We start from the raw sequence: 9,689 nt of genomic DNA, 5'->3' as shown, positions 1-9,689 counted from the left end.
TATTTATGGACTTGGATAGTGAAATACCTTAGGAAGGAAGCAAAGCAGCGGAACCTAGTGCCAGCATGTATGTTATGGGTATTATAGAAAAGAAAGAAATAGCATGTGTTTTGAAAGAAAGACAAAAGTCGCTCGTAACTGAAAAATAATAATCTGAATTTAGTTGCTTTTTGGTGTAAACTGAAAAATCTATTGCTATGATAGATTTTACATTCAGGGGTAGCCTGAGTTGTACATATTTTTGTACTTACTGGAATGGTCTGTGCTCGGTCAGTTATACTCATTGTCTGCAATTTACGGGGAACACGGTTAGTCTTTCTACCTCACAAGGTCGGTTTTTTGTTGCAAATTTCTTGAAAGACTATTAATCCTAGTTCAGAATGTTGTTAATGTTAATGCAACTTGACCTTTTTCACTAGGCATGAACAATTTCTCGGAGAGTTCTTTGTTTCAAGAGAAAAAACTCAAATATACCATCAAACTAAGGGTGTCAAGTGGGCGGGCCGAACTGACCGATAAACCGGACCCGCCGCCACCGGCCGGACCCATTAAGAGGTGTAAGGGGCATTTGGAGTGGGCTTTATTAGGGGGCTGGGCCGGACAAGGTGGGACAGACCAGCTTGGCCGGCACCGATGGCAGGTGATATTGCCGGGGCAACTCCGACCGCCCACTTCAAATTTTTTTAAAAAAAAAAAAAAAAACAAGATAAGTACTACATTTATTACTAATAATAAGTATTTTAAAAACATTGTATCCCAATAAATTAGGAGTCTCTTTTACGGGCACTTTAGTTTTCTTTAAAATTGTATTTTAAAGCTAGACAATCTTGTTTTCTCAACAAATATACCTTTGATACATTTTCGGTATATAGTATATATTAGATTGTGATAGTACTTATCTCAACAAATATACCTTTGATAAATCATTCGAGTTCAATTTCATGCCTTTTCACAAGTGTCTACACAACACAGGTTACCCCTCCACCCCCCCCCCCTAATAGGCTAATACCGACCTCCTGGACTTGTGGAGATATATGTCACCATAATGTTGACATTTAACATGTTCCTCATTTACTCGCTCAAAATGCATCCACACCGCACTTGAAGTTGATCTTCGAACTCGAGGAGAAGGTGGAGGTGAAGTAATGTACACTAGTTGAATAATAAATTTAGATAAAGAGAGAATTGTGGAAGAATTGTGTGAAAATGAAGAAGAATGGAGGGGTATTTATAGTTTGAAAATATGACCAAAGTGAAGTTATTCATAAATTTAGGGTTCAAATAAAATTAGCAACAACTAGTTTTTTAAATTTACAACGACTAGCTTTTTGAATTTGACGACGACTAAACTTTTTTTTAATTTAGCAATTTTATCATTAGATGTAAATATTAATTTTATTATTATTAGTAAATGTAAATGTCTATTTTTGTATTAGAACTTTAAAAAAAAAAAAAAAAAAAAAAAAAAAAGCCGCCCTATTTAACTATTACCGGCCGGGCCGGTTAGCCCGAGGTGTAGCCCCTATCCAAGGTGGGCTGGGCCGGACACCCTTTTCCCTCTCCAAGCTCGGCCCCGGCCCGGCCCCCTAACTTACGGCCTAGCCCGGCCCCGACCCGACCCCTTGTGGCCCACGTTTAAATGGCCCGGCCCGGCCCACTTGACACCCTTACATCAAACTATCAAAAATGGGCTATCTATGCCACCAGTTAACAGTTGGGCATAAAAATGCCGCTATCATTACCATATTGGGTCAATATTCCATTGTTCACTAACGGAACCCTACAACTATCAAATTTTGCCCCGTGACGTTATCTAAACCCTGCATTACTTCCGAGACACCCATCTTTCTCACCTCTCACAAGTGGTATATGTGAGCCATTTTGTTAAGTTCAGTGGTAATTGAGCTTTTTCCTAAGCCACACCACGTCCCAACTGCTACAACAACTCAAATTTCACCATGAAAAGACATAAATACTCTTAACACGTACTCATATGTACTTTCTATACCCAACTATACCTCATTATGTACTCTCTTCTAAACTTCTCTTTTTTTTTTCTTAAACAAACTATAGAATTAATTGTTCTTGTAACAGGTGTCTTCGCCCAAAGAAATATTCAACAACGTCTCAAGAGATGGATTAGCTATGTTATCTATTAAAAAGGAATTACTAGTTACTTTTCATCTAAAGAAGCTAGAAAAATAGACTTTAAATAGAAATTAAACATTTTTTAAAATAAAGTTCAAAGTCTCTTGTTGAATTTTAGTTTTAGGCCCCAAATCCTGTTGAGTCTCTCCTGGTTTGACTAGGCTACTGAGAAATCAAAAGTGTTTTTTATAAGCACTTATTTGAGAAAGTTTAGATATTTGATCAAGCTTTAAGGAATAAAATAAGTACTTTTGAATGTCTGGCGAAGTTATTTTTCCAAAGTGAAAAAAACAACTTTATCTATATATAAGCACATTTCGAACCTTTTCAAAGCAAAAATGCTAATCTAATATTGACAAAAATATTTTTCAATTTAATTAACCAAAACACAAATTGTTATTGCAAAAGTACTATCTCAAAAAATACATATGACAAACCACATTTTTCAGAATAAGTAGATTTTGAAAGTTTGATCCAATATTTTATGAATATGTGAGTTAAAATGATTAGGGTAATGTAGGCTAAAATGATTAGGGGCGGTTTGGGGACACGGTTGACACGTGTGTATATATATATATATATATATATATATATATATATATATATATGTTTAAGTTATAAGTATATTTATATTATAAGTATATTCTTAGTATATTTTAGTTATTTTTCAAGTATATAACTTTCTAGTTTTTAATTTAAGTAGATGTATATTATAAGTATATTCTTAGTATATTTTAGGTATATTCCTAACTTAATATAAGTAAAAATATGAACACAAGTAAATAGAAGAAAGCTCAATGAGCCATATATTTTATTCATTCTTGGATAACATTTATTTGCAAGTTGTAGTTTTTTTTTAACTTGCAAATAATACATGAGTTGTAAAGAAATAGTAGAATAATAAAATCACCAATTGTGAATCATTTCGTTAATTTCCCCCATATCATATTCGGTCATGGAGATATCTTCAAAGTCTTCCATTTGGTCCGGTCCACTTGCTATCAAATCTTCAATTTCTTCCTCTTCGCCTTCCTCCGCTTCTAAGTTTTGGTTGCGTCGCTCCGATCTAATCCAATCGCGAATGCACACTAGTACTTGCAAGCTAAAGCCGGATAATGAGTGTCTATGGTCTCCAATTTGCTGTCTTCCTTGGCTAAATACCCTCTCCGAAGCCACGGTTGATACTTGAACCGTAAGAATATCTCGAGCCATTCTTGAGAGTATCGGATGACTTACCTTGTACTTCTTCCACCATGCTAAGACGTCCAATTCATCCAGTTCCTTGATATCTACATTTGGCTGCATCAAATAAAAGTTATATTCATCAAAGTTTGCACTAGAAGAAGGAGTTGGCTGTGAATGTAAAACTTTTAAATGCGATAAACCCGACAAGCCCTTTTGCTACTTTGAGAAGTAGTAGGGCGTGGAGCAACGGGTGTAGCACGTTCTTCCAAATTAGAATAATGAGTAAAAACTTTTCTAAACTAGTCATCAATAGCGAGTTCGGCTTTAAAGATGGTCGAACTCCTCTTCAATTTCTAAAAATGTATAAATTTGACCAACCAATGCTTTAGTATAAGACACTTTTAAACAAGGATTTAACAGAGAACCCAATATAAATAAAGTTGGGATGGGAAAAAAATACTTCTTAAATTTGATTATCATTTCAAAAATAGCGGCTTGATAACCGGGTTTATATTTATACTCTTGTAAAACTCTAGCTATTTCCGCTAAGTAGGCTAAAATTTCAGTTACCGTGGGATAGAATTGTTTAAAAAAAGCAAAGTTGCATTATAAAAATTTTCTAAGAGTTCAATACATTCTTTAACATCTTCCCAATGCGTAAAATTTAACCAATCATCACTATTAATATTAAATTTGTTGTGAACTTGTTGTCCAGGAATCCTATACTCATATGCTTGTTATAGCATAATGTAAGTCTAGTTCCACCTAGTCTCAATTTCTACTTGAATTTCTTAGGACTACGGTTATTCCACACAAGCATTCTTAAAATCTCTAAGTCTTCCCCTATTAGCATTACAAAAAAGAAACGCAACCGCATCTCTAACTTTTTTAATAGAATCGTCAAAACAGTCAAGACCATCTTTAACAATTAAATTTAAAATGTGACAACTACATCTCACATGAAAAATATTTTTTAGCGGAGGGTTTAATTTTCTTTTTAAAAGACCAATCGCCTTTGTATTATTAGAAGCATTATCTAAAGCAATATAAAGTGTTTTTCTATAAATATTAAAAAATCTCATAATAGTAGACATTGAATCCGCTAAAAAAATTTCATCGTGACGACCTTTTCCTTCATTATATAAAAAAGATATAATTCTTTTTTGCATAATCCAATTGTTATCAACCCAATGACATGTAATAGCAAAAAAATCTAATTTGTTAAGACTAAGACCTAAATCAGCGGTAAGAGAAACATTACAATTTAAAGAATTAAATACATGACGCAAATAAAATCTATATTTTTTTTATACAAATCTATAACATCCGCTCTACAAGTACTTCTAGGAATACCCTCAAATAACGGATTATAACAACGTTGAATGTAAGTAACAAACCCCGAAGGAAAGGAAAATGGTAAACAATCATAAGCTACCATTTTAGCTATTTCTACACGCTCTTTTTTTCTTGTCATACTTAAAATTTCTACCGGTTCGTGGGTCTATCGTCATTTGAATGCCCCCACATTTGAACCCGTTTGCTCTCCCCAAACATCCATATGTTTAAGTCTCATATGATTATTTAGTGTACCCGTTCCACCATCTTTACTAGTTCCTTGCCTAAAAGCAAATACTTGTCCACATAGGGCACATTTAGGCTGTTTGGCTTTCCTATCCTTAGTCATAAATTTCCAAATTTTAGCGGTTGGCTTTCGAGTTCTAGGCGGTTTGTCTTGTGTATGTGATTGTGCAGGACATGTATCTTCTATGAAATTTTCGGGGGCTTGTGTTTCATCATCATCATCGTCATCAATTTCATTAAAAGTGTCGGTAAAATGTTGTTGCATTGCCTCATGACCTAAAAGTGGATTATTTCCACCAACATCAATACCTAAATTAGGCGTTTCTTCCACAAATGTTTCCTCATTAAGCCCACCCCTAACAATACCACTACTACTACGCACCACGTCTAAATCTCTTTGCCATTATTAAATAGAATTAATTTAAATAACATTCGAATAAATCACAAGAAAATAAATTGCAACAAATTAAATTGCTAGAATTAAATTGCGTAAATTAAATTGCGAAAAATAAAGATAGAGTTGGAATGAAGGTACTAAATTGCCGGATTAATTTCCAACAAAGTGAAGGTGGCTAGAATTGCAAATCCACCAAAGGTACTTCGGATTGTTGCAAAATCACTAACTCCACCAACAATATTATAATTGTAAAATTAATAATTGAAACTATAATAAGACTTTATAATATTTATTTGAGAGAAATTTAAAGTGACTAATTGTTGCAAAGTAACTATAATTGAGAGATTGAGATTTGAGAGAAAGAGAAGAGTGAATTGGTATGGATTAAAATGAAAATGAAGAAGGGTTTATATAGGGGTGGGGGATGGGTTAAAGTGTTAAAAAAAAAGTTTGGGGTCCAATAATGTCCACCAGGCACCAGCCCAACGGCTATATTATAATTTTTTTTTTTTAAATTTCACCGGTTTAACCGGTCCGGTTCCGGTTTCAAAAAAATCGAAATCGGACCGGTAAAAAATATACGGTTAACCGGTTTCGATTTTACCGGTCCGGTTACCGGTTTGAACCGGTTAAACCGGACCGGTTGGTGGGCTTAGTCCTGCCCTTATTCTTCAATTCTTCATTTATTTGTTTATTCCTAAATATTTTATATAGTCACAAAGCTCAAAATAAGACATCTATCCCACATCAACATACACAAATTATGTACATTGACCACCCCTCATAAATTGGTATCCCACTACTAGAATCTAGAACCCCCCCCCCCCCAAAATATACGAGTCTAGAACCAAAATACCCCTAAAAAAGTGGAGTTGAACCAAAATACCCTAAAAAAGAAAAAAAAAAGCTACGACAAAAGTACTTTTAACGCAGTAATTTCTTGCGTTAAAGGACTTAACTGTAACATCCTGTTAAGTCCTTTAACGCGGTAAAATGCGTGTTATAGGACCCGATAATTTTTTTCTATAATGCGATACCCTTTCTTGCGTTATGGAACCAGTAAAAAAAAAATTGGTCAACTTTTTTTTTTTACAATACTTAGTATTTTTTTCCATACTTTGACCAACGATTAATCATGTGTCAAGGTTCTGAAACGTCAATATTTTATATAGAACCTGATATTTTTTTCTGCATACAATAATGTAGGCTCAATACATCAAGGATACGTAAACGTTCTGATGCTCATTTTAGGGGTTGAAAAGGTGTTCGAAGTAAGTTTTGTTTGAAAACTTTAGGTTTAAGTGTTCTATATACATGGACGTCCATTTTGGTTCACCAAAATAAAGTCAATCATACCTGAAAATACAAAAAAAGCAAGTACAAGAGGAAAAATATTCAGAAATCCACTAATCGACAGTGACATATGCATAATCAAAGTACAAAAAGATCTAATTTTTGGAGAAAAAAAAATGCAACAGATGCGTTTGAATAATGAAGACATACTACAATGCAATTTCCTAATAAAAACCCCTAATTTAACCAAAAACCCTAACTTTTTCAATGGAATCGATTAATAAACCCTAGAGTGCAAACATGCAATTGGAAATATGTTACAACCAGTCATTTTACACTATATTAGTCTACAAATAGAACCCTAACTTTTTGCAATTTCGGCTCAAATGTGCAATTGATGTGCGAATGGATTTTCTAGTGTCTTCGGTGCAAAATGTGCCAAAATCAAACCCCAAACTCAATGATTCGACTACAATGTGCAAAAAATACGCACATGATGTGAAGATTTGAAAGGGAGACGGTTTGATTTTTTGGAGTGTTTTTCGTCTAAGTGTTAAAGAATGGGAAGAAAATAAGAAATGGACAGATATTATAATGGTAACCGTGTTTTAGTCTTTTCTCAGGCGCGTGGGGTGCACCTGACTTTAAAAAATTGGGGGTGACATTTTAATGGCCAATAAAACACACTATAAATAGGTACAATGGGGTAATAGGTCACCCGTAAAGGCTTAGTGCGTCGTTGCAAATTTCGCCAGACGTTGGGGTGCATTTTAAGTATTTTCCCAATAAAATAATAATGACAATCATGTGAAATTTTATTGCAGTGTAATGGAGTTTTAAACTTTTAAAAGTAAATGCGACACTATTAATCATCCAAACCCATAAATGATTTGCACAACAACACAAGTGTAGGAAGTCATATTATACTTCAACCTAAAACATAAGTACGTAACAATGGAATACAGTAGCCATGTAATCGAATACTAATCTCAGTTAACTATAATTATTTTAGCTATTTGATTTCTGGTTAAACTTAATAATTTCTTCTTACTTGTATTGTTAATATGTTATTTTTAAGGGTTAGGATTAAAATGATCACTTTTTTCATACATTATGGACTACTTCAATCACATGGTATATACGAAGGACTAAACTGATCACCTTTTTTCTTACATTAAGGACTATTTTGGTTACAAGTTGCATATGAAGGACTAAATAAATCCCTTTTTCCATACATAAGGACTATTTCAATCACTTAGTATATATGAAGGACTAAAACAGTCCAACCCTCATACATTAAGGACCATTTTGATCATTTTCTCAAACTATATTTGTCAAGTATAACTTACAAAATTTGAAAAAAGCCACTTACAAATCCCATCTGTCAAATGAAACATACACTTTAGTATGATTACATGCATCCAAATCCCAATTTGGAGTTGTTAGATTTGATCTGGTTAATCAAATGTGATGAAGCTTCAATGTTAAGAATCTAGGTTAACTCGTTCATGTAATCTAAGAGTAAATTAGGAGAGAGAAGAGAGATATTTTCATTACTAGAATGAATGCAATGTCAACTAATGTGGCTTTATACATTTTACGATGCGGTCATGCGTTATGTGCGTGCACTCAACAAACCAACTACCTCTCATTAACTTAATCTCATTTAAATAACTCTTAGCTCCGTACTCAATGCTCCTAATTTGAGTTGTGTATATCAAAAACACAAGCTTGTGTAATGAAAATAATGTTGAGAAGCTCCAAAACCTTTTGAAACTAAGTTAGCTAGTTGTTCCTTGGTACTAAGATAGTGAGTCTCCACCAATCCTACCTTGAGTTTTCCTTACAAAATGACAATCAATGTCAACGTGCTCGGTCTTTCATGAGAGATGGGATTAGCGGCAATTTGAATTCTTTGCTATCACAATACAACCTAACAGATATGTTGGGCTTGTGACATTCAAGTCTTTTACAGGACCTAACAATGAAATAATTTGTTTGGCCTTAGCAACCATGCTTACATATGTGCAGCAGTGACTTCACTCGTTGTTTGTTGTTTCTGGATTTTCAAGAGATGAAAGGCTGCCCCAACTTAATGACATAGCATGTTAAAGATGTTCAGTATTTGGGCATGTAGCCCGGTCGAAGAAGATCTGATAAAGCTTGTAGACTTGTGTTAGAATTGCTGCTTAACAACAAACCTTGGACATTTTTTTGATATATCTAACCAATCTTAATGTTGCTTCCCAATGTGACACCTTAGGAAATTGCATGAATTGCCTTAGCACACGACGACAAAGCTAATATGAGGTCTGGAATTGTTAAATATAGCAATCTTCCAATGAGCCTTTGGTATATAGTGACATCTGATTAGGTGGATCATTTGTAATGCCTCGTATTAAATGCAATCCATAGTAGTGATCTTGACATTAGCCTTCAAAGGGTGTTCCTTTGGTTTAGCACCAGAGCCACAATTTAATATCAATTCAAGTGCATATTTCCTTTGATTGAGTAAATTCATCTTTGATCTCGACATCTCGATGCAAGAAAATATTTGAGGTTGCCAGTCCTTCATTTTGAATTTACTATGTAGCGAGGCCTTGATTCTTGAATTAGTGGTCTACTACCATTGAGTAATAGATCATCCACATAGATGAGTATAATAGCTATATCATTTCTAGACTTCTTTGTGAATAAAGTGAGCATGAGGACTTTGAATGTACCCTTGTATCAATCAAGGCTTTAGTTAACTTGAGGTTAGGAGGTTCCGTTGTCTTGAAGCTGTTTCAAATTATATGATGACTTAAGCAACTTGCACACCTTGTACTCCCTATCTTTGGAACCATTGAGGTAAGTCCATATAGACCTTCGTATAAATCTCCTTGCGAAAAAGCATTATTGGCGTCCGTTTGATAAATAGGCCAATTAGAGGATGAAACTCTGTGATAACGAGTTCTCACGGCGGTGAAAAAAGATCTAAAAAATTGCTCATGGAGACATTGGCAAAAGTTATAACGGGTCGGATTTTGATCCATTTGGGTTACACTATTCTAGTAGCTTGGTTTTAACTCGATAATTTAATGGG

The sequence above is a fragment of the Lycium ferocissimum genome, chromosome 1, assembly GCF_029784015.1.
Source record: "Lycium ferocissimum isolate CSIRO_LF1 chromosome 1, AGI_CSIRO_Lferr_CH_V1, whole genome shotgun sequence".
NCBI lineage: Eukaryota > Viridiplantae > Streptophyta > Magnoliopsida > Solanales > Solanaceae > Lycium > Lycium ferocissimum.
The sequence above is the reverse complement of the archived record's forward strand: the minus strand, read 5'-3'. Positions refer to the sequence as shown.